This window comes from Arvicola amphibius, chromosome 2, assembly GCF_903992535.2.
Source record: "Arvicola amphibius chromosome 2, mArvAmp1.2, whole genome shotgun sequence".
Lineage (NCBI taxonomy): Eukaryota > Metazoa > Chordata > Mammalia > Rodentia > Cricetidae > Arvicola > Arvicola amphibius.
The window spans coordinates 144,429,615-144,452,922 of record NC_052048.2 but is presented as its reverse complement, the minus strand read 5'-3'; the positions used below and the strand labels follow the sequence as shown (position 1 = coordinate 144,452,922).

The window sequence follows — 23,308 nt, the reverse complement described above, 5'->3', positions numbered from 1 at the left end:
AGGCTTACAAAAGGGCAGAAAAATCGCCTTATCTGCCACGGACTTACTTTCGCTTTAGATGTTGCAGCAGCGACACTCCTCTCCTGGTCTATGACAACGGATAAAAATGCAAAAGGCATAAACCACTACAGCAAAAACAACCACTGCTAATGCAAACCACAAAGGACTAATTCCTCCAAGAAGCATACCTGAGGATACTTACCGGCGCCGACCGCTTCGTGTGTAGAGTTCTGAATCCTCTTCCCCCCCGTGTGTGTCCGCCGAAGTTCCCGGGTTTCGGCACCAGCTGCGGCGAGCGAGCCCCGACCAGCGGGGAAAGATCACCACCGACACAGGATCCTTCTCTGATCACACTTTATTGAAGCGCTGCTTGGTTGAGGGAGAGCTGGAAGCAGGAGGCCCCGAGCCGGGCTGGGTGGCGGCTTATATACAGGAGGACGGGGCGTGTCTACTGATTAGGTGACGTGGCAGAAAAGGATTGGTGGAAACCTGTTGCTAGGCAGATGTGGCGCGAAAAGTTCGCGCCACATACTTGTTTACTTTAGCCCTCGGCGCCATCTTGTAATGGCGAAATGTAAGTGCGGCCGCCACAAGGGAGGGCCGGGGACATGGCTCTCAGCAGGAAAAGGAGTTTGTTGTGTAACCTTGAGGACCTGAGCTGACTCTCCAGAGCCCACACAAAGCAGATGCCATGGCATGTGTCTAGATCCTCAGCACTCTTACATTGAGATGGGAGGTGGAGACCCCAGAATTTCCCAGAAGCTCACAGGCCAGCTACTCTGGAGAATACAGAGTGGCAGAACAGCAGGAGAGGTCCTGTTTCTATGAGGTGAAAGAAAGCAGATTCTTAAAAGTTGTCCTCTGAGTCGGGCGGTGGTAGCGCAGGCTTTAATCCCAGCATGCAGGAGGCAGAGGCAGGCACATCTCTGTGAGTTCAAGGCCAGCCTGGTCTGTCTACAGAGTTAGTTCCAGGACAGCTAGGGCTAAACAGAGAAACCCTGTCTCATAAAAAAAAGTTGTCCTCTGTCCTTCCTAGGAATGTTGTGGCTCACACAGGCTCACACACAGACAAAACAAACCAAAACGACAGCTGGGCATGGTGTTCCATGTCTTTAACCTTGAACCCCAAGACTCAGGAAACAGAAGCAGGTGGATCTCTGTGAATCAAGCCAGCCAAGGCTTCATAATAAGACCCTGTTTCAATGTCAGGTGGTGGTGGTGCGCACCTTTTATCCCAGCCCTTGCGAGACAGAGGCAGGCAAATTTACGAGTTTGAGGCCAGCCTGGTCTACAGAGCTAGTTCTAGGATAGCTAGGGCTATACAGAGAAACCCTGTCTCAAAAATAATAAATAAATAAATAAATAAATAAATAAACAAACTGTTTCAAAACAACTGAACTAGGAATGTCCAAGCTGGTGTCAACTGACTGACTACATCCTATGAATGAGAATAAAGCGAGCCTTTAATGCCAGCACTTGGGAGTTCAAGGCCAGGGCTGTATAGTGAGACCCTGTCTCAAAAAAAGGAAAAGGAGAGAGAAGAAAGGAAGGACGAAAAAGAAAGAAAGAAAGAAAGAAAGAAAGAAAGAAAGGAAGGAAGGAAGGAAGGAAGGAAGGAAGGAAGGAAGAAAAAAAGAGGGCGGGGAGGGAGGGAGGAGGAAGAAAAGAAAGAAAAAAGAAGAAAAGGAAGGAAGGAAGGAAGAAAGAAAGAAAGAAAGAAAGAAAGAAAGAAAGAAAGAAAGAAAGAAGCAAGCTGGGTGTAGGGGCTGTCATCTCAAAACTTGAGATACCGGAGGTTTGCTGGGAGTTTTAGCAACATCCTACAGGGTGAGACCCTGTCTGGAGAAAAGCCCCCAATAGCCACTGCAATCTCAGCAGTTGGAATTGAAAGCAGGACTATCAGGAGGTCGTCATCTGGGTGCATGGGTATTGTAGCTACCCTGGGAAACACATGCCTCAGAGCACGGGATCCCCCATTCACTGGCCCAGCTGGAGGCAAAGGCCCTGTTTTCTAGTCCACTTGGGGCTCCATCACTATAGTTCATCTTTGCGGCATTTGCTATGATTTACTCTGCTGGGGTCCCATGCAGAAGCTCAGCCCAAGAGCTAGCAGTGAGGTCACAGAGGACCCCCCACACCTGTAGCTAAGTTATATGATAAATACTTGGGAGGGAAAGATCACACCTATACCCTGATCTCAGTGTTCTCACTTCTTTTTTCTTTTTCTCTTCTTTCTGTTTTTGGAATTTAGGAGAATTTTTTTAACTTTTTTTTTTTTTTTTTGGTTTTTTGAGACAGGGTTTCTCTGCAGCTTTTAGAGCCTGTCCTGGAGCTAGCTCTTGTAGACCAGGCTGGTCTCGAACTCACAGAGATCCGCCTGTCTCTGCCTCCCGAGTGGCACCACCGCCCGGCTTAACTTTTTTTTTTAAAATACAATCTTTTCTCATTTTACATAGCTATCCTGGTCCCACTCCGTCTCCTCCTCCCCCACCATCCACTCTTCAGAAAGGGTAAGGTGTCCTATGGGGAGTCAACAAAGTCTGACACATCCCTTCGAGGCAGGACCAAGAGCCTCTCCCCTCTATCTAGGCTGAGTAAGGTATCCCTCCGAGGAGAATGTGCTCCAAGATGCCAGTTCAAGCACTAGGGATAAATCCTGGTCCCACTGCCAGTGGCCTCACAGACTGCCCCAGCCACACATTCAGAGGGCCTAGTTTGATCCTATGCAGGTTCCCCTGCTGTCAGTCCAGAGTCAGTGAGCTCCCACTAGCTCAGGTCAGTTTCTGTGGGTATCACCATCATGGTCTTGACCCCTTTGCTCATATTATTGCTCCTCCCTCTCTTGGGCTGGTCTCCAGAAGTTCGGCCCAGTGCTTCACTGTGGATCTCTGTATCTGCTTCCATCAGTTGCTGAATGAAGGTTTTACGATGATAATTAAAGTAGTCATCAATCTGATTACAGGGGAAGGACAGTTTAGGCATCCTCTCCTCTGTTGGTTAGAGTCTTAGCTGGGGTCATCCTTGTGGACTCCTGGGAATTTCCCTAGTGCCATGTTTCACACCACCCCTTTAATGGCTCCTTCAGTCAAGGTATCTCTTTCCTATCTCTCCCTCTCTGTCCTTCCCCCTTCTTGAGCATCCCAGCCCTTCATGTTCTCCTCATCCCTTTGCTTCTCCCCCACCCCTGCTCCCAAGTTTCTCATGAGATCTTGTCTGTTTCCTTTTCCCAGGGGGAATCCATGTATGTCTCTTAGTGTTCTCCTTCTTTCCTAGCTTCTCTGGGATCGTGGACTACAGGCTGCTTTTCCTTTGCTTTAAGTCTAATATCCACTTAATAGTGAGTCCGTACCATGTTTGTCTACCTGGGGATTTAGGAGAATTTGCTTTATTTTGTTTCCTATCGAAGATAGTTAGCCTGCTAAGGGCCGGTATTCCAAGAATCTTTCCCACCTTGTGAAACCTTTCTCAGCATCTTTTAATCTCTCCAACCTGGTAAAACTTTACACACAAGTACTGCTCCCTTCCTGGAAGGAAGGCCCAGAGTGGCCAACCCTTTCCCACTTCCTCTTTGTACTAATTCTTTTAAAACTAGCCAGTCACAAGACTGTGAGGTCAGATTGTTCCAGCCAATGGAAAAGACACAGGCCGCACCTGTGGTAGGATGAAAACCTAGTGAGCTTCCTAGCCTGGTGTACTTGCTATCCTGGTTTGGGTCATGTTTCAAGACAGGGTTCCTCTGTGTAACAGCCCTGACTGTCCTGGAACTCTCTCTGTAGACCAGGCTGGCCTCCAATTCACACAGATCCACCTGCCTTTGCCTCCTGAGTGCCGGGATTAAAGATGTGCCCCACCACCACCAGCTTGGCACACCATTTTTGTAAAGAGAAATTAGCTCTGCTCTTGTGTCTTTGTTGGTTCAGGATATTGAGGCTGAACTCAGGAGCTTATGCACACTGGGCTCACCTGCATGTTTGATTTATGCTAACAGATCCATGAGCCCCCTTTTCCCCAAGTTTGGTCATGGGCTGTTGAGTATGGTGGTTAACACCTGTACTCTCAGAACTAGGGAGGCCAGGACAAGAGGGAAGAGGGTTACTGTTGTTCTTTTCTAAATGCTATGAAGTCCCAGGTGGCAGCTGTAGGCAGGCAGCGGACTCTGCGAGCAGCCAGTCCCAAGGCAGAGATGGCTGCCTGTCCCATAGCGAGTCGCCCAAGATCACCAGGCAGGTCACAGGGGGTCCCAAGCAGGCGAGCTGGTCCCGCCACGTGGCGAGTGGGAAAGACAGCTCACAGCGGGTTTGGGAGAGCTGGCGGCGGGTGTGGACATGCAGCGGGTAAGAGGCACATAGACACAGTAGGCAGACATAAAAGTAGACATTTTTACTTAGAGGAGAGGGGGAGAGAGAGAAAGAGAGGGAGGGAGTGAGGGAGGGAGGGAGAGACAGAGACAGAGAGAGGGAGGGAGGGAAGGAGGGAGGGAGGGAGAGAGAGAGAGAGACAGAGAGAGGTAGGGAGGGAAGGAGGGAGGGAGGGAGAGAGAGAGAGAGAGAGAGAGAGAGAGAGGGAGGGAGGGAGGGAGGGAGGGAGAAGAGAAAGGGAAGAGGGGAGAAGCGGAGAAGTTGGGAGAGAGGCAGAAGCGAAGCTGCCTCTCCAAGAGAAAGATGGGAAAGAGAGTGAGCTCAGGCCAGAAGCTGAAGATCAGCCTGCCTCAGCAGATGGGGAGGGAGTGGGCATGGCTTGTCTCTTAAAGGGACCAGGGACAAAAACCATAACAGTTATCTCTTCCAGGACTACATAGCAAGATAGCAGCACCCTGTCTCAAAAAATAAAAATAAATAAATAAAATGGAGGCGACAGTACCAGTGAGGTCTGTCTTTACACTGCCTCCCACAACAGCCTAGGATTTCTTCTCAGAGACCTCTATTCAAGTGAAGCTGGGAATCCTTTTTCTTTCTTTTTATTGATATTTATTGAGCTCTACTCTGCTCCCCTCCCTGCCTCTCCCTTTCCCCCTTCAATCCTCCCCCCAAGGTCCCCATGCTCCCAATTTACTCAGGAGATCTTGTCTTTTTCTACTTTCTACTTCCCATGTAGATTAGATCTATGTGAGTCTCTCTTAGTGTCTGCATTGTTGTCTAAATTCTCTGGGATTGTGGTTTGTAGGCTGGCTTTCTTTGCTTTATGTTTAAAAACCACCTATGAGTGGGTACATGTGATAACTGTCTTTCTGTGTCTGGGTTTCTTCACTCAAAATAATGTTTTCTAGCTCCATCCATTTTTCCTGCAAAATTCAAGCTGTCTTTATTTTTTTCTTCTGTGTAGTACTCCATTGTGTAAATGTACCACATTTTCCTTATCCATTCTTCAATCACAGGGCATTTAGGTTGTTTTCAGGTTATGACTATGACAAACTTTTTTTTAAAAGACAGGGTCTCATTATACAGTCTTGAATGGACTGAACTCAACAAAGATCCTCCTGCCTCTGCCTCTGTCTCTCCAATTCTGGGAGCAAAGACTTTAATGTAGATTTGAAAACTTGGGGTTTTTGAAAGAGAGGCACGCAGGGGCAGGATAAGCCATGTTTATGTGAGGCAGGTGTAGAAAAATGTCTCACATCCCTTGGATGCTGGAGCTACAGGCAGCTTGTGAATCGCCTGATGTGGGGAGTTGGGACTTGAACCCAGGTCTGTATGGAAGAGCAACAAATGTTCTTAATCACTGAGCCATCTCTTCAGACCTTGTGCTAGGATTCTGTTTTTGTTGCTGTTGTTTATATTTTATGTGCTTTGGTGTTTTACCTGCATGAATGTCTGTGTGAGTATGTTGAATCCTCTGGAACTGGAGTTACAGACAGTTGTGAGCTGCCTCGTGTGGGTTGGGAATTGAACCCGGGTCCTCTGGAAGAGCAGTCAGAGCTCTTAACGGCTGAGCCATCTCTCCAGACCCTGTGCTAGAATTCTTAACTATCAGCTGGCAAAAGGCTTCAACCAGATTCTGGGGTGAGGGGCTTCTCTGCCTTCTCACCGCCTCATTTTGTCTTTTTGTGCTGCCTCGGTGTTAATGGGCAGTCAGTAGTAGAGGGGCCTCTTGTGTTGACGGGCAGCCAGGAGGAGAGTGGGGTGCCCTTGCTGCGCCCTGCAGTGTACCAGAACACACAGATATTCCACTTGTCACTAGGTCCGGCTCTTTGGTTCCTGCTAGTGGTGGGGAATTGAGAAATGGGAAGGCAGGAGAGGTGGAAGGGGTAAGGGAAGGATGGGAACTCTTGTGTCTGCAGGTTTCATTTCAGTCCCGCACAGCCATTTCCCAGGGCTGAAAGTCAACTAGAAAACAGAACTGTCCAAATTCCACCTTTCACAAAAGGGGAAGTGTAGTGTTTGGGAGCCCTGGGGTAGAACAAAAGCAAGGAGACAAGGGGCCATTCTGGAGTGTTCTGGCTGGTGAAGTGTATCTTGCATGTGCAGAAGCAGCCTAGGGTCTGTGAATTCAGGGCACAGACCCACATTTTCTCTCTGCTTGTCACTCTCAGGGGGTGAGAAGGTGGCCACCCTTAGTGTTCTGGGGACAGTGTATCACTTTCTTTCCTGTTCTTCGGAGCAATATCAGCTAACTCTGCTACGCAACTTCTCATCCTTTTGGGTGCTGAGCAAGTGGGGGATGGGGTGAGAATCCAGAACTGTGAAGCCATTGACATTATCTTGGAAGCTCTTCTCTGGTCTGGATGATGGAGTCTGGTTCTGCCAATCTCCGGGGCCCCGTTTGCCTCAGAGTCTGGTTTATTTCATGCCGAATGAGTATCACTATAGAATGGACTCTGCTTAGAACCCTATGAGAAGAAAGAAAGAAAGAAAGAAAGAAAGAAAGGAAGGAAGGAAGGAAGGAAGGAAGGAAGGAAGGAAGGAAAGGGACTGCGCTTGGGAATTTCCCACAGTCTCAGAGCTTTAACTAAATCCTGGACTGTCTAGAATTGTGTGGATTTGAAATTTTCCCTCAAGAGGTATTCAAGAGATGTATGGTCTGTGCCTGAAATCTTGACTTGTGAGGTGGAGGCAGGAAGATCAGGAGTTCAAGGTCATCTTCTGCCACAAAGGGAGGCTGGGGTCTACCTGGGATGTGTGGAACTCTGTCCCAAAGAAACCCAAGTCAGGCTTGGTCATTCATCCAGGCTGTTGCTGGAGGATCCTTAAGAGGCAGTCAGAATGCTTTGTTGTCTGACATAGCGTTCTGCTGGGGGCTCTGTGTGGTTAGTCCAAATTTAAGTGTTTTCTGGGAAGCCGCTGACAGCTCTGATAGATGAATGTGAACAATTTTCCCACAAGCTTAAAAAGAGACAAGGGCTTCCACTGTGAGCCTGTCTTGGGCCACTCCAGTTCTGCTGGTCCTTCGTGCTGAGCCTCTCACATTCATGAGTGTGTGTTGGATGAATAAGTGCACAGATAGCGAAAGCGAAGGAAGTCAAGGTTGATGGACTCTGGACTTTGGGGACATGTTATCCACAATAATCTTTGCTTGAACAGCTCTGGCAACAGGACTCTCATAACTTTCTGACTCATTTTGAAAATTTTGTTTGCTCAGAGGCGCACGCACACATGTATGTGTGTGTTGCAGGGGATTGAGTCCAGGGCCTTGAGCATGCTAGGACTGGGCTCCAGGGCCTCTAGCATACTAACACTGGGCTCTAGAGTGTTGTGTGAAGTTTTACTTCTTTGTCTTTCTGGGGGCCCACCACCCAGCCCCTCAGCTATACAGCAAGCCATGGAGTAAGAATGAAAGTAAGATTTACAGAAATAAGAAAAGGAATGAGCCCAGAGATAAAAGGTAGATGGGATAATTTAAGTTAGAAAAGCTGGCAAGAAAGAAGCCAAGCTAAGGCTGGGAGATTATAAGAAAGAATAAGACTCCCTGTGTGATTTATTTGAGAGCTGGGTGGTGGGCCCCCAAAAAACAAAAGAGTAAAGAATAAAATAACCAACAACATTTTGGCGTACCAACGTGGGCCGTATTTCCATGTAGGGCCTGAGAAAGCTGAAAAAGAAAATTGTGTAAGGCTCCTTTAAGAGTTTATGCCTGCTGGGGAGGGGCGCAGGGCTTGAGCAGCCAGCACATTAAGTAGGAACAAAAAACTAAGCAGAAGTGCCTGCTACAGTACAGGCATTGGCATTGGCATTGGCATTCTAGAGCGCTAAGAAGGTTGAAAGCCATTGCTGGTCAGTCATGTACCTCTGACCTGGTTACAAGCTTTAGGCTTGGCTTTTACGACCTAATCAGAAAAGCTGACAAGAAACAAGTCAAGCTGGGCGGTGGTGGCACACGCCATTAATCCCAGCACTCGGGAGGCAGAGGCAGGCGGATCTCTGTGAGTTCGAGACCAGCCTGGTCTACAAGAGCTAGTTCCAGGACAGGCTCCAAAGCCACAGAGAAACCCTGTCTCGAAAAACCAAAAAAAAAAAAAAGAAACAAGTCAAGCTAAGGTCAGGCATTTATAAGTAGCAATAAACCTCTATTTGGGAGTTGGGTGTTGGGCCCCCCAAAACCTAAAGAGTGAAGGGTAAAACAACCTACAACACTAGGGCTTTGAACATGCTAGGACTGGGCCCCAGCAGTTTTGAGCATGCTTGGCCTAGGCTCCAGGAGTCTTGAGCATTCAGGGACTGGGCAGGTAGGTTCTCTGTTGGAATTCATTACAAACTCTCCCACCTCCTTTGTTGGGGGTCTTCCCACTCTATTTACCCTGCTGAGCTTCTGGACAGAGCAAGGAATTGGAATGATTAGTAAAGCATACTCCAAAGTGGAGTGGTATGGGAAGTCCTTCTAGCTATGTGTTGCTTTTGTTGGTTAATAAAAAAGCTGTTTCTGCCAGTGGCTTAGCAGTGTAGAAGGAATGGCAGGGCTGCGTCCTGCCACCCGGCTAGCTTTACCCAAAATAATTACATGGAAACTGTATTCATTTAAACACTGCCTGGCCCATTAGTTTCAGCCTCTTATTGGCTAATTCTCACATCTTGCTTTAACCCATATTTAGTAATCTGTGTAGCACCACGAGGGGTGGCTTACCAGGAAGATTCTTAACCTGCGTCCATCTTGGAGAGGAGAAGCATGGCGACTGCCCATGGCAACTGCCTGAAGCGTCTGCCTTCTCTCTCCCAGAATTCTGTTCTGTCTACTCCGCCTACCTAATTTTCTGTCCTATTAAAGGGCCAAGGCAGTTTCTTTATTAACCAATAATAGTAACATAGCAGAATAGAGCTAGGTGGGAAAACTAAACAGAATGCTGGGATAAAGAAGGCAGAGTCTAGGAGAAGCCATGTAGCTTGGAATCTTGCTGGTAGGCAACAAACCTCATGGTAAAATATAACATAATAGAAATAGATGAATTTTTGCAGGAAAATGGATGGAGCTAGAAAACATTATTTTGAGTGAGATAACCCAGACACTACATTCTGTAGTATTGGTACACACAGACAACCAAACTATAGCAAATACATACAAAAATTTTTTAAAGAAATTAAAGATGGCTAGCACTATAGTTTGGTGGTAAAGCTTAGCAGGCTCAGAGCCCTGGGTTCAGTGGTGGTGGAATAAGTAGGAGACTTATGCAGAGCCAGCCTCTGATTTTTACTGCAAGATAGGGTTTCTCTGGGTAGCCCTGGCTGTACTGGAATTCAGTACAGAGACCAGGCTAACCTCAAATTCAAATATCTGCCTGCCTCTGCCTCCCAAGTAAAAAAAAAAAAAGCCAGCAGTTCTAGAGAACTGTCCTCCCTTACTTTGTGAATTATTTTGTTACTATCACCTCAAATTATTGTTACTTTATCTCTAATGACTTGTGGCCCTCCTGAGGCTTAGCTGGAGCCTCCTGGGCCCAGCCACTGGATGCATACTCCTCTATGAAGGTGGGATGGTTTGTTTCCCTGCAGACTGGGATGAATTGGTGCATTGGGTTTGTGGGTATCAGAACTCTTCCCAACAGCAGTTTAATGGTATGTAAGTTAATGAAGGTCAGAGAGGCAAAACATCACCATATTGTCAATGGGCTCATTTTGCCCTCTGGGTATTATGCCCATCACTCAGACAACCAATTTTACATATGAGAAAAATTTGTTCATGATTTGGCAAACTAGTTACAGGAGGCCCAAGTCTCAGATCCATGTCCCTAGCACAAGGCTTAAAGTATTGCTAGGGAAAAGAACCATGGGGATCTGAGGCAATGGGAAGGCTACCAAAGAAGAGGAAATGAAGGAGTCCTTGTGTAGAAACGGTCTGAGCTGTTTTCAGTCTGGCCTACTGCTGCCCAAAGATCAGCACTGAACCCTGTACAGGCCTTAGACTACCACTGCTGCCTTCTCTGTCAGAGGAAGTTTCCTTCCTCACCGTGCCATCTTTCTGTCTTAAAGGCTTCTTCCACATTTGAATGACCTTACATTTCTTTCTATTTATTTATTTTTATTTATTTAGAGACAGAACATGATTTTGAGACAGGGTTCTTGACTGCTCTGGAACCTGCTCTGTAGACCAGGCTGGCCTCGAACTCAGAGATCATTCTGCGTCTGCCTCCCCAGTGCTGGGATTAAAGGCTTGTAACACCACGCCTGGCTTTCTTTTATTTCGAACACTTATCGTGGAAGCAAGGTTTCACTATATATCTCTGGCTAACTAAAACTTGATATGTAGACCAGGCTTCCTTTGCCACATCTCCTGGATGCTAGGACTGAAGGTGTATAACACCATGTCTGGCACCTTTCATTCTATTTTGTTTATAGACAGTCTCACCATATAGCCTTGGCTGTCCTGAATTCACTATGTAAACAAGACTGGCCTCAGACTTACACAGATCTATGTCCCTCTGCATCCTAAGTCCTGGGGTTATGGATGGGCACCATCAAACCCAGCTGGCCATTTTATTTATTTATTTATTTATTTATTTATTTTTCCCCACAAGAAGCCGTCCGTGGGACACACAGTTCGCACAAGCAGCACACAGACTATTTATTTATTTTTAAGACAGGGTTTCATTATGTAGCACTGGATGTTCCAGAACTTTCTTTGTAAACCAGGCTGGTCCCAGAATCACAGTGATGCATGTATGTCTGCCTCTGGGATGCTGGGATTAGTGTGTGCCACCACACCTGGCTTTCTTTTCGAGACAGGGTTTCTCTGTGGAAACCTTACATTTCTGTAATGTAAGCCTGTCCTGGAACTAGCTTTTGTAGACCAGGCTGGCCTCGAACTCACAAAGATCTGCCAGCCTCTGGGATTAAAGGCATGTGCCACCACCGCCCAGCCACACCTGGCTTTCTATCTTTTTAATTTTGAATTAGTGCTGGGGATCCAACCCAGTATCCCCACACATTAATCAAAGCTCTTCTACTGAGCTACTTGCCTAGTAGAGTTACTTTCTGATACCCAGAAAAGAATTTCCCGAAAGGAATCCCGAGAACGTGGAATAGCTTGCTTTAAAAATAGTACACTATCTTTTTTCCTTTCTGCCACCCATAGACATGGTCTCAGCTTCTAGCATTCTCCATTCACCGAGGCCTTACATTGCCACTTGCCCTGAACAACCTTCCATGGTGCCGCTGCCTGTGCTAGGAGTATGCTGTCTGCGCCACTGTGCTGTGTCTGGAGCCTATACCGGACCAGCACAGCCCTATAGCAGAGCAACAGCTAGGAGATTTCCTCCTGATTGAGGCTCCTTCAGGGCCAGCCTGTCCTTCTAAGATGTATGTGTTCCTGGGATTGACAGTCGTGCTGGTCATTAAATGTGGTCCTCATGCCTAACCCTTGGCTTTATTTTAAGCACATGTACAGATGTACAGAGTGCTGAGTCTGTCATTCATGGTTTTTCTTAGCTAGACCTGGTACACAAACCTATAATCTCTTTCTTTTTTCAGACCTATAATCTTAGGACTGCTGAGGGACATTTGTTTGCACTGACACTCCAAGACTGCCAATAAAGTTTACCTTGAGTCAGGGGACAGAGTCAGCAACTGGTTGATCGGAATTAGCCATAGAGGTTTTGGAGGTCCAAGATGGGGGGGGTAAAGGAAGATATAGGGAGGGGCTTAAAGATATTTACGGTCTTTTTCAACCTGAGAAACGTGGAGAGTTAGGGTCAGCTGATCATTCCTCTGCTGCTCTTTGGATCTATCAGGCTTTTTAGCCCAGTATCTCGACTCCCGAGTTTTTATTGAGAATAACTTAGATAAACGTATCAACACACTTCCTCCAACAAGGCCACACCTCCTAAGAGTGCCACTATGAGTCTATGGGGCTGTTTTCATTCAAAGCACCACATACATACAATCTGTTATAATGCTCGCCATCCTCTGGCCTGTGAGGTCATAAAGTTGATCTTCTGAAGGATAATTCTGTGTCATCTCCTTTCCTGATCCAAACCATGAACTGCTTGCTGTTCTTTCCTCATTAACAGCTACCATTAGGACCTAAGTTCAAATCCCTAGAACCTGTATCAAGCCTAGACACAGTAACTTGATTATCTATAATTTCAGTGTTCCTATGGGAAGTTGGGATGTGAGACAGGAGAATCTTTTCAAGCTCTTGGGCAGCTAGCCTGGTGTATTTAGTGGAAACAAACAAACAAAACAAAAAACCAAAACAAAGAGATGCTGTGCCAAACAAGGTGGGAGGCGAGGACCAGCACTCAGTGTTGTTCTCTGTTGGCCACACACATGAACACATACAGACCAAAAAAAAAAATCAGTTTAAAAAAACTTAAAAACCAGCTGGGTGGTGGAGCATGACTTTAATCCACCTGCACTGGAGAGGCAGAGACAGGAATCTCCATGAATTCCAGGCCAGCCTGGTCTACAGACAGTGAGTGCCAAGACAGCCAGAGCTGTTACACAAAGAAACACTGTCTCAAAACAAACAAATGAAAAACAAAATAAAGAAAAAACAAAACCAAAACAAACCTTAAAAACCATAAAAAGATGGGGCTGGAGAGATGGCTCAGCGGTTAAGAGCATTGCCTGCTCTTCCAAAGGTCCTGAGTTCAATTCCCAGCAACCACATGGTGGCTCACAACCATCTGGAATGAGGTCTGGTGCTCTCTTCTGGCCTTCAGGCATACACACAGACAGAATATTGTATACATAATAAATAAATAAATATTTAAAAAAAAAACATAAAAAGAACCATGTCCTGGATATATTTCATGTCTTTAAATATAGCCCTGTTTCTCCTACTGATGTTTTTATATTTTGCTGTATTGGTTATTTTTATGTCTTACATGCAATCTACAGGAAGGAAAATCTAATTATTTGCAAACTTCTGACCTCTGTGTGTCTTGCCTTTTCTTTCCACTTCTGCACTTACTGCCTTAGGACGACTTTCTGTGTTGTTAGAGCAAGGATAAGTTTTACAGTTTGATGAAACTGCCAAACTGTCTTTTGGGACCTTTATTTGAAGTCTGTGGATTCAGGGAGGGCTGGGAGGAATGTGTGTGTGGAGGGGGGAGGGGAGCACACATGCATGTTTATCTCCAACTCCCCTGTCACTGGTACCCTTTCTCAGGGCTAGCCTTCCCTTTCCTGAGTTCAGAGGCCAGGGATACAGCAGTTACTCCGTGTGAGTAAGTGTCTAGCAATGAGCTAAACACGCAAGTGACCTTCAGCCAAGCCCATTATCCCTGCTTTACAGATGAGGGAAGAGAACCCTAGGGAACAGCTGGGTCCCCCACTCATCCTTCTGGAAACTGCAGCTTGGTCATTGTTTGGCTTTTCTCACTGTGAGCTAGCCAGAGCTTCTACTACCCGGAAGACGGGCTCTGTTCCCTTCTGTCTGCCTCCTGTTGTCCCTGTTGGAGCGCTGCTTGTCAAGACAAATGCTCCCTGGTCCAAGGCCTGTTCTTTGCTTTTGTATTTTGTCTCTGTCTCCTCTGCAAACACTTTCCATTCAATCTCGGTCCTTTCTGGTTCCCGTGGCTGTCACCTTACTCCACTGTCTGGGTGACATTAGCCACGGTGTCTTTACTCTCACTGCCGAGCTCTGCAGTTTTTCTTTTCTTTTTTAGCCAAATTCACTCATGTACCCCACATTTGTTTAGTGTTGAGTCTTCACACCCGTTCTCCCCTAACTGTTGGAGGCTCTTGGTGGGGTTGGTTTTGCACCAGATATCTATGTATTATTTATTTATTTATTCATTCATTCATTTTGTAGGGGGACAGGAGGCTATCTTTGGCTCTCCTGCCATTGTACTATTTAAAATCCATGTACCTGCCCCTCAAGATTAGCTCACAGTGACTGAAGAAACTTGTTTGGATGTGAAATGTCATGTGATAGTTCTATCAGCATCCAGATGGAAATAAAATCCCATCAACCTGTTGACAGAAAAAGTGACATGTGACTGTGACTGAGTGTAGCGAAAAAACTCTTGTCTTTGATGAGATGATCTTAGGCTGTATTATGAGATGGCAAATACTTGTGTCATTTCCTCCTTTTATATAGACATTATTAACCTACTGAAAAAAATAGAGAGAGCATTGTGTCTGATTTAAATGTTGTTTTGTTTTTATGGTTTTTTTGGGGGAGGGGAAGGATTTTATTGTGTATTCCAGGCTAGCTTCAAATTTACAGAGGTCTGCCTGCCTCTACCTCTCAGTACTGGGGATTGAAGGTGTGCATCACCACCATGTCTATTTTTTTTTTTTTTTTTTGGTTTTTCGAGACAGGGTTTCTCTGTAGCTTTAGAGCCTGTCCTGGAACTAGCTCTTGTTTGTAGACCAGGCTGGTCTCGAACTCACAGAGATCCGCCTGCCTCTGCCTCCCGGGTGCTGGGATTAAAGGCAAGCGCCACCGCCGCCGGGCTGGTAATTTTTTTTTTTTTTAAAGCTCATTGGTAAAGTAATTGCTTAGCATTTAAAAAAGTCCCTGCTTTCAACTCCCAGGGAGTACACACACACACTCAGTTGGAGACTAGTCTCAGTCTAGTTTTTTTTATATTTCAAATGAAATTAAGAACAGAAATTTGGCCTTTAGTCCCAGCACTTGGGAGGTAGGGGCAAGCAGATCTCTATGAGTTCTAAACCAAACCAAACCAAACCAAACCACCACCACCAAAAACAAAACAAAACAAAACAAAACAAAACAAAACAAAAAACAAAAAACAAAAAACCCTAAAAACCAAAAAACCCGAAGAAATTTGGCAGATTACAGACCACAAACATGTAAAGTTGTAAGTCAGCCACTCTTGAATGACTGAGAACCATGTAACTCAAACACTCCTTTTTCATCCCTGGCCATCCCTCTTATAAGCATCCCTGTCTCACAGAGATCTGCCTCCTGAGTACTGGGAATAAAGGCTTGTGCCACCATGCCCGACAATTTACACTTTCTCTAAAGTTTACCTCCCTGCCACACGACTGCTTATTGGCCATCTGATCCCTATGCCTGCTCAAATGGCATGATTTTCTGAACCTTCTCTTCTCCATTCTCTGCCTTTGAGCAGCAGCTAAGTTTTTACATCTTGCTTGCTCTGGGATTTCTCTTTTAAATAAAAAATTTACCTTATGTTTTGTTCACACGTGTGAGTATGCACTAAGTGTCTGTCTGGTGCCTGAGGGATCCTGTCATTGTGGGTGTTGAGAACTGAACCCAGGTGCTCTGCAAGAACAACAAATGTGCTGGGTTGTGGTAGCAAACGCCTTAATCTCAGCACTCGGGAGGCAGATACAAGCGGATCTCTGTGAGTTCGAGGCCAGCCTGGTCTACAAGAGCTAGTTCCAGGACAGGCTCCAAAGCTACAGAGAAACCCTGTCTCAGAAACAAAACAAAAGAACAACAAATGCTCTTAACTACTGAGCCATCTCTCCAGACTCACTCTGGTCTCTTTTAAACTCTAATTAAACTTTCCTTTTTCATTCATATATATCTGTGAGTATATATTCAGAAGGATGTGTGTGTGTGTGTGTGTGTGTGTGTGTGTGTGTGTGTAGTTATATAGTTTTTGAGACAGGACTCTTGTCCCAGGCTGGTCTGGAACTCACTATATAACTGATATTATATAAGCTTGAATATTATTCTGCCTCTACATCCCAAGAGCTGGAAGGCCAGATGTGTGATCCTAAACCTGATTCAGGATAATGAATGCATTTATTTGCAACTTGGACAAATTGGAAAGACTCCAATAGTTTCTCTTGTCCTATTCTGTGCAGTGTTACAATGCTATAGAAAAGATGAACTGTTCGAGACCAGCCTGGTCTACAAGAGCTAGTTCCAGGACAGGCTCCAAAGCCACAGAGAAACCCTGTCTCGAAAAACCAAAAAAAAAAAAAAAAAAAAAAAAAAAAAAAAAAAAAAAAAAAAAAAAAAAAAGAAAAGATGAACTGAAGCCAGGAGCTAACTACACATGTGCTGCTCTGTGGAATAATACCATCTGGGGAGGCAAGTTCTTCTTGTCTTTGCTTTCCTCTAGCATGGGTCCTGGGGTAATTTTATTTCCTTGGGTATCTATTGCTCCAAGTCTGACTGCTGAAGAAGGGGTACAAGGGTCTCTGAATTTTTCCTTCCCCAACGGGGCATCTACCCTGTGTACTAAATCACACCCTCTGTGAGCAAGGTTCTGAGGAAGAAACATTAGTACCAACAATGGGATGTTCAGTTGTCTAAAATGAGAACATGTTATTGGAGGACAACATTAAAAAGCTTCTTTATCCTCTGAGGTCTCTAGAACTGACCTATCAGAGGGCAAAATTACAATGATCTTTCTTTTCATGACATCACAAGTTTCCTTTGAATTCCTGATTCTCCTGCCTCAGCCTTCCAAATGTTCACTCACGGGTACATATTACAACAGTTTACTTTTTTTTTGACACAGTCTCTCCATGTAGCTAGCTGGTCTCAAACTCAGAGATCTACCCTCTTCTGCCTCCTGAGTGTTGGGATTAAAGGTGTGGGCTACCATTACTGGCTAATTTATTTATTTATTTATTTTTCAAGATAGGGTTTCCCTGTAGTTTCTAGAGCCTGGCTAACTTATTTTTGAGACAGGGTCTCAACTCTGTAGTCCAGGTTGATCTTGTTACGATAATCCCCCTGCTTCAGTATCCTAATCACCCAGTATCTCAACTACAGCGTGGTTTAACGATCTTATTATTTTTGAGACAGAGACTAATTCACATAGCTCAGATCACCATGAACTCTCGGAAGTCCTCCAGAATGCTGGGATTATAGGTGTGTGCCATCACACCCAAGCACAATCTTAACTGACTTTGTTTTCAATTCAATTCAGGCAAGGATTCCTTTGGTAGTGTTTGATGGGCTGATCAAGGAAAGGCCAAAGAAGGAATAGAAAACGAAGTCATGGGCCTTTCAAAGTTACTTTCCTAGCATAATGAGCCTAGGAGACCCAGCAATAGAAAGACAATTTATAGGTAAAAGCGAGGTTAAAAGACAGAGGTAACTTTATTATTATGTCAATTGAAACTGGCCAGCTGGGGGAACTGTTTTCTAGGGAGGGCAGTTTCTTAGTTAGGGCTACTATTGTTGTGATGAAACACACTGACAAAGCAGTTTGGGGCGGGGGTGAGGGTGGGGAAGGGTTTATTAGGTTTACATTTCCTCATCACTGTTCAACATAGGAAAACCGGGGTGGGGGTGAAATCTGGAGGCAGGAGCTGATGCACAGGTCTCGGAGGAGTGCTGTGTCCTGGCTTGCTCAGGGTCCTTTCTTATGGAACACAGAACCAACTGAGTAGGGTGGCCCTATCCACAAAGGGCTGGGCCCTCTCACGTCAATCACTAATTAAAAAAATGCCTAGGGCTGGAGATGACTCAGCAGTTAAGAACACTGGCTGCTCTTCCAGAGGATCCACGTTCAATTCCCAGCACACACACACACACACACACACACACACACACACACACACAGAGCCACTTAGAACTGTATGTAATTCCAGTTCCAGAGGATCTGACACCCTCACCCGTACGCGGGCAAAACACCAATCGATGTTCATAGAACAAAAATGAATTATTTAAAAAAAGTTTCCTACAGGTTGCCTACAGCAGATAATTTTCTCAATGTGGCTCTCTCTTTCTGATGACTCTAGCTTGTGTCAAATTGATATTATAATACCCAGCATGAACAGGTAACAGTTTAGTTTCTGTTTGACTTTTGATCTCAGTGATTCCATTTTGAATTTTAGCCCAGCCTGTTTCCCTAGTGAAAAAGCTTAACTCTACAAAAGTAACCTGTTGTAATTTTTAATCTAACAAGCCTATTAAATAGATGGGCAGTAGGCACATTAACAAAAGAAAAGCAAAACAATATTGTGCTCATGAAGGTACTATATGAACATCAATATTTGAACTCTTGTTAGAGTCAAGGCAGACTGAGTGCGGTGTTGACCCTCGTCCTTAAGGTCAGTTGTTTAGTTTCGGAGGTTGAGTCTTTAGGCTAAGGAGCCTGGCTTGGGGAAGCCACATTGGAACTACTTGTTTCTCATGACTAAGTAGCAGAAATGTGCAAAATGCCTTCTGTCTAGCATCTCAGGTAAACTGGGCTTGGTGGAGGTTAGTACTACAAAACCAGCGATCCCAGTTACTTTCCAGTCTTGAGATGGAAAGTTCAAGGTCAGAAGTGGAAATTCAGGGGCGTGGCACCCTGTCTTAAAATAAAAGAGGGTGGGGATAGGGCTCACGGGTAGAACGTTTGCTTAGCACGTGCGGGGCCTTGGGGTCAATGTCATTGGGGAAGAAAATTCATTCTCGAAAAACAACAAAACAAAACAAAGGGAAAATTCTCTGTGGTGAGAAGGTTGTTGAAAATCAGACTCTGGATTCTACTTGGCATTCCATGCTGGTAATGATGGGGCTTCTTATGCCCCCAAGTGATTAAGGCTGGGGACAGGGGGACTAAGGATTGAGACTGCTGGTCGGACTGACCGAACCTCGAGTGTGCTAGCCTTTCTTCCAAACCTCGGGACTACAACTCTCCACGTCCATAAGCCGTGTGAGTCACACTAAGCTATCTTTGATCGCTATCTCCGAACTTTCTGGGTCAGTTTCCACCAGCGGAGGCTGTGAGCGTCCTTCCTCCCTGTCTGCTTCAGGGCAACCGCAGGCCCCCGGGTCAGTCACTCAGGGTCGCCCACAAGTCGCTACCGGCTTTGGAGGCTTCCAGGCCCTGAGGTAGCGCAGGATGGCTCTTCCCGCTCTACTTTGCTGCCTTCGCCTGTAGAGAGACTCTCCTGAGTTTCACCGTCCAAGGCTGGCGGAATCTTTCAAATGCTAAACTGGCGCTGTGGAATCCGACGCGAATCGGAGCGGGCAAATGCTGGCGCACATGCGTGGCTTCAGGTCCGGGCGGAAGTCGACGTCGCCGCGCCGCCACCGCATGACGCACTTCCTGTTTGTTGTTGGAGAAAAGGAGAGAAAGGAAAGCGCGAGGAGACGCCGCCACCGCCGCCAGCGCAGCTGTGCCAGAGCCGCGAGGAGACCGGCCGCCCGACTTCCCCCCCCTCCCCCTTGCCGGCCGCCGCGTCCTCGGTGAGGGACCTGCGGAGCGGGGTGGAGAGCAGGGTTGGCCGTGCGGGAGAGGGGAGGGCCGGCGACTAGGTGCGGATAGGGTGACCTGCTCGGCTCCTGGGACGGGGGCGCAGGGAAGCCGGGCCGACAGCGGGGCCGGGACTGCTCGCCGGGCCGAGCGGGTTCCAGTCCAAGCTTGGGCTAGAGTCTAGGCCTGAGGCCTAAGTTGTTCCTGGTCTGGGCCGCGGCTAGACTGGGTCCGTGGAAAGCGTCTGCCGTGCCGGATCAGGCCTACCCCGGCTCCTCTGGCTCCCTTGGTCTGCAGTGGCGGTTGGGCCCGGCACGCGCGACCTCCGCCGCAGAGCCACAGGAGCCGGCGAGGCTGGTGTCACCCTGTCCTGGCATCCTCAGTGCATTCTGCAAGCGGGGGTCAGGTGGCGTGCGAAGAGCAAGACTCCTATGGGAGGCGCGATCGCCGGCCCGGGCTGCCTAGGGGACCGGGTAGGAGGGCCGAGGAGGTTTCCAAGCTCATCCTGGGACTGTTGGAAAGTTTGCTAGGTGACCTACCTGGCTCAGTTTACTTCCAAAACCCGTTTGCTGTTAGATTTGCTGTGGGTTTATGTAACTAAAGTTTATGTAACTGAAGTTTACATTAAGTCTTAATTCGCTTCGGTTGTGTAGACATGGGAAGTAGTCTACACTGCAGACCATAAGATTGTCTGGAAGAAAAAAATTGGAGATGGCGATTTTTATTTTACAGAATGGGTTGTTTGTCAGAAGTTTAAAAGCTTGTCTACCGGAGTTATGTGTGGACTGTAGAAGTGAACGGAGGGGATGGGCCCACCTCCTTAGGCACGCCCAAGCAGGTGGGGAGTGTCCGTCCAGTGCACCCACTTTGTTTTTATTAATATCTTTATTGGAACCATAGATTTGTGGTCAGATTTTATGGTTAGTAACTCCACTGTATCCCCTCTTTCTAGGCTCTGTAATCTAGGGAATTGAACTCGGCCTTTTTGCTTGCTAGGGAATTCAGGACTTCTTTAAGGCAACTGCTTTAGGAACTGCTTTAGGAGAAAAGTTAGACTTAAGCAGCCAGAGGAGGGAACGGCCCCAAAGAAAATGCATCCTGGACGTTTGAACTTTGTCTGTTGGTTGTGAAGTAAACCTTACACCAGACTTCAAAGTACCTGAAAGGAATTGGGCGCATGTGTTCCGGGACTCTTTCCCCCTTCTCTTTGGGGTGTCACGACCACAGGGAGAATTGGCCTCCGGTGTGTGATCACTACAGCTGTGAGCAGTGCAGGCACTTGTATTGAACTGCGTGTGGAGCCTTGGAATCAGGGAAAATAAGAAATTTGGGGGAAGAAATGCTGTTTTTGCGCAGGTATGGGTGGGGGGTGTGATAGAACAGTTTGTGGAGTAAGTTTTCTCTCCCGCCGCTGTTTTGCACAGGCAGACCTCTGACATTTTGGCTTTTCTTGTGTCTGCGTTTTGAAGGAGGAATTGGCCGTGTGTGTGTGTGTGTGTGTGTGTGTGTGTGTGTGTGTGTGTGTGTGTTTTGTTTTGAGACAGGAATTCTGTATAACCTTGGCTGTCCTGCAATTCGCTCTGTATTGAACTCAGATTTGCCTGCCTCTGTGCTGTAATTAAAGGGTGCCTCACCATACCCAGCCAGGTTGGTTTTTTTTAAAAAGATTTATTTATTATACAGTGTTCTGGCATTGAGGGCACCAGATTTCAATACAGATGGTTGTGAGCCATCATGTGGTTGCTGGGAATTGAACTCAGGACCTCTGGAAGAGCAGCCTGTGGTCTTAACCTCTGAGCCATCTCTCCAGACCCCAGGTTGACTTTTAAAATACTTTCATTTGTGTGTGTATGTGAAATGTGCATGCTATGGCACAATAGTGGGACTCCTTCATACATCTCTCTCACATACATGCTCTCTCCTGTTAGTACCAACCTTCTGTGTATATATATACACAGATATGTTTATATACAATATATATTAATATATATTATAATATATATGTCTACAGAACCAGATCTGAACTTGTGCTTTTTTTTTTTTTTTTTTTTTTTTTTTTAAGACTTTAGGGTCTCCCTGTGTAGCCTTGGAACTCAGTGATCAGTTTGACTCTGCCTCGGTCTCCAAGTGCTGGGATTAAGGTGTGCGCTACCATCCCCTACTTTTTTTTTCTCTTCTACTTTTTTTTTTTTTTTTGCTACAGGCTTCACTTTTTAACAGCTGGCTTATTCTCCTATGCCTGGCATAGTCAATTTTCTCCTTTCATGCATTACTTGGGTGGAAGTTAAGTTGCCAGACTTGTTGAACCTAACTATTTGGCCAGCTAACCCAGCTTCATAGCCTGAGAAATTGGCCTTTTTTTCTTCCTTCCTTCCTTCCTTCCTTCCCTCCTTCCCTCCCTCCCTCCTTCCTTCTTTCCTTCCTTCCTTCCTTCCTTCCACCCCTTCCCCCCCCAGGGTTTCTCTGTTTAATGGTCCTGGCTGTCCTGCAACTAGCTCTGTAGACTAAGGCTAGCCTCGAACTCACAGAGATTTCCCTTTCTCTGCCACCTGGAGAAGTTGGCTTTTTAAGTTGGTTTTTGTGCAGTGGAAGATGGAATCAGATCATTTTGATTTTGTTTTGTTTTTCAAGACAGCGTTTCTCTGAGTAACAGCTCTAGCTGTCCTGGAACTTGCTCTATAGACCAGGCTGACCTCAAACTCAACAGATCGCCTGCCTCTGCCTCCCGAGTGCTGGGATTAAAGGCGTGCGCCCACCACCGCTGGCCAGACCACTGAGTTTTAGAGTGGAACACTTTGGTAACACCTTTCATTCCAGCAGTGGGAGGCAGAGACAGGCACATCTCTATTGAAGTTCAGGACAGCCATACACAAAGAAACCATCTTGGAAAAAAGAAAGAAATTATTGCTTGAGGCAGAGACAGACAGGCCAGTTTCCTGTGTTTCAAGTCTCACCTAGTGAGACCTTACCTCAAAATCAAAACAACCAAGAAACAAAAAAACAAGCAAAAAACCCCATGCAAAACTGCCTTTAATCATAGCACTCCCGGAGGCAGGAGTTCAAAGCTATCCTGATCTACAGAGTACATTGTAGACCAGTCAGAGCTACACAGAGAAACCCTATCTTGAAGAACCAAAACAAACTATATATTGTTATTGATGCCAGCGTTAGATGTGTGAGGTATTTGGGTTAAGGACAAATAGTATACTGGGGTGGTGAATATTCTTGCATACTGTGAAGACCGAATTAGGAATTCCTCTGAATAGTGGCTCCCCTTTTTAAGCAGGCCTGATAGTATTAAGTGATAGTACCATTTTCCTGTTAAAACCAGCAGCATTGAGTCCATAACAACTCTTAAGTTTTTTATCCAGCAAATGCAAAACCCAGATTAGGGTCAGTCCAGTTTAGCACATCCCAAGAGTTTTTTTTTTTTTTTTTTTTTTTTTTTTTGGTTTTTCGAGACAGGGTTTCTCTGCAGCTTTTTTTTTTAGAGCCTGTCTTGGAACTAGCTCTTGTAGACCAGGCTGGCCTCGAACTCACAGAGATCCACCTGCCTCTGCCTCCCGAGTGCTGGGATTAAAGGCGTGCGCCACCACCGCCCGGCCACATCCCAAGAGTTTTGAAGAAGATACTGTCCACTAGATACCTGGTATGACAGTGTCTTTTATATTGTTTAATGCTTAAGGATGCTGAAACACTCTCAGATCACTTCTGATACTTTCCTAAAGAGCAAGTGAATATAACAGAATCAATTTTCTACTTGATTTTATTTTCCTCCCTTATTTTAGATAGAGGGTC

General features: G+C 46.1%; 1 protein-coding gene across 3 annotated transcripts in view; it reads left to right on the top strand.

Moving 5' to 3' along the window:
• Nucleotides 1-23,308, top strand: part of Dnajb6 (DnaJ heat shock protein family (Hsp40) member B6) — a 102,080-nt gene that overhangs the window by 22,517 nt on the left and 56,255 nt on the right. For 2 of the 3 annotated variants that reach the window (XM_038317946.2, XM_038317944.1), the window contains exon 1: nucleotides 19,366-19,503. The exons of the other annotated variant lie outside the window; for it this stretch is intronic. The gene's annotated coding sequence lies outside the window, so the exon portion shown is untranslated. Of the gene's footprint in view, nucleotides 1-19,365; nucleotides 19,504-23,308 lie in introns of those variants that run through there. 3 annotated transcript variants of the gene reach the window in all.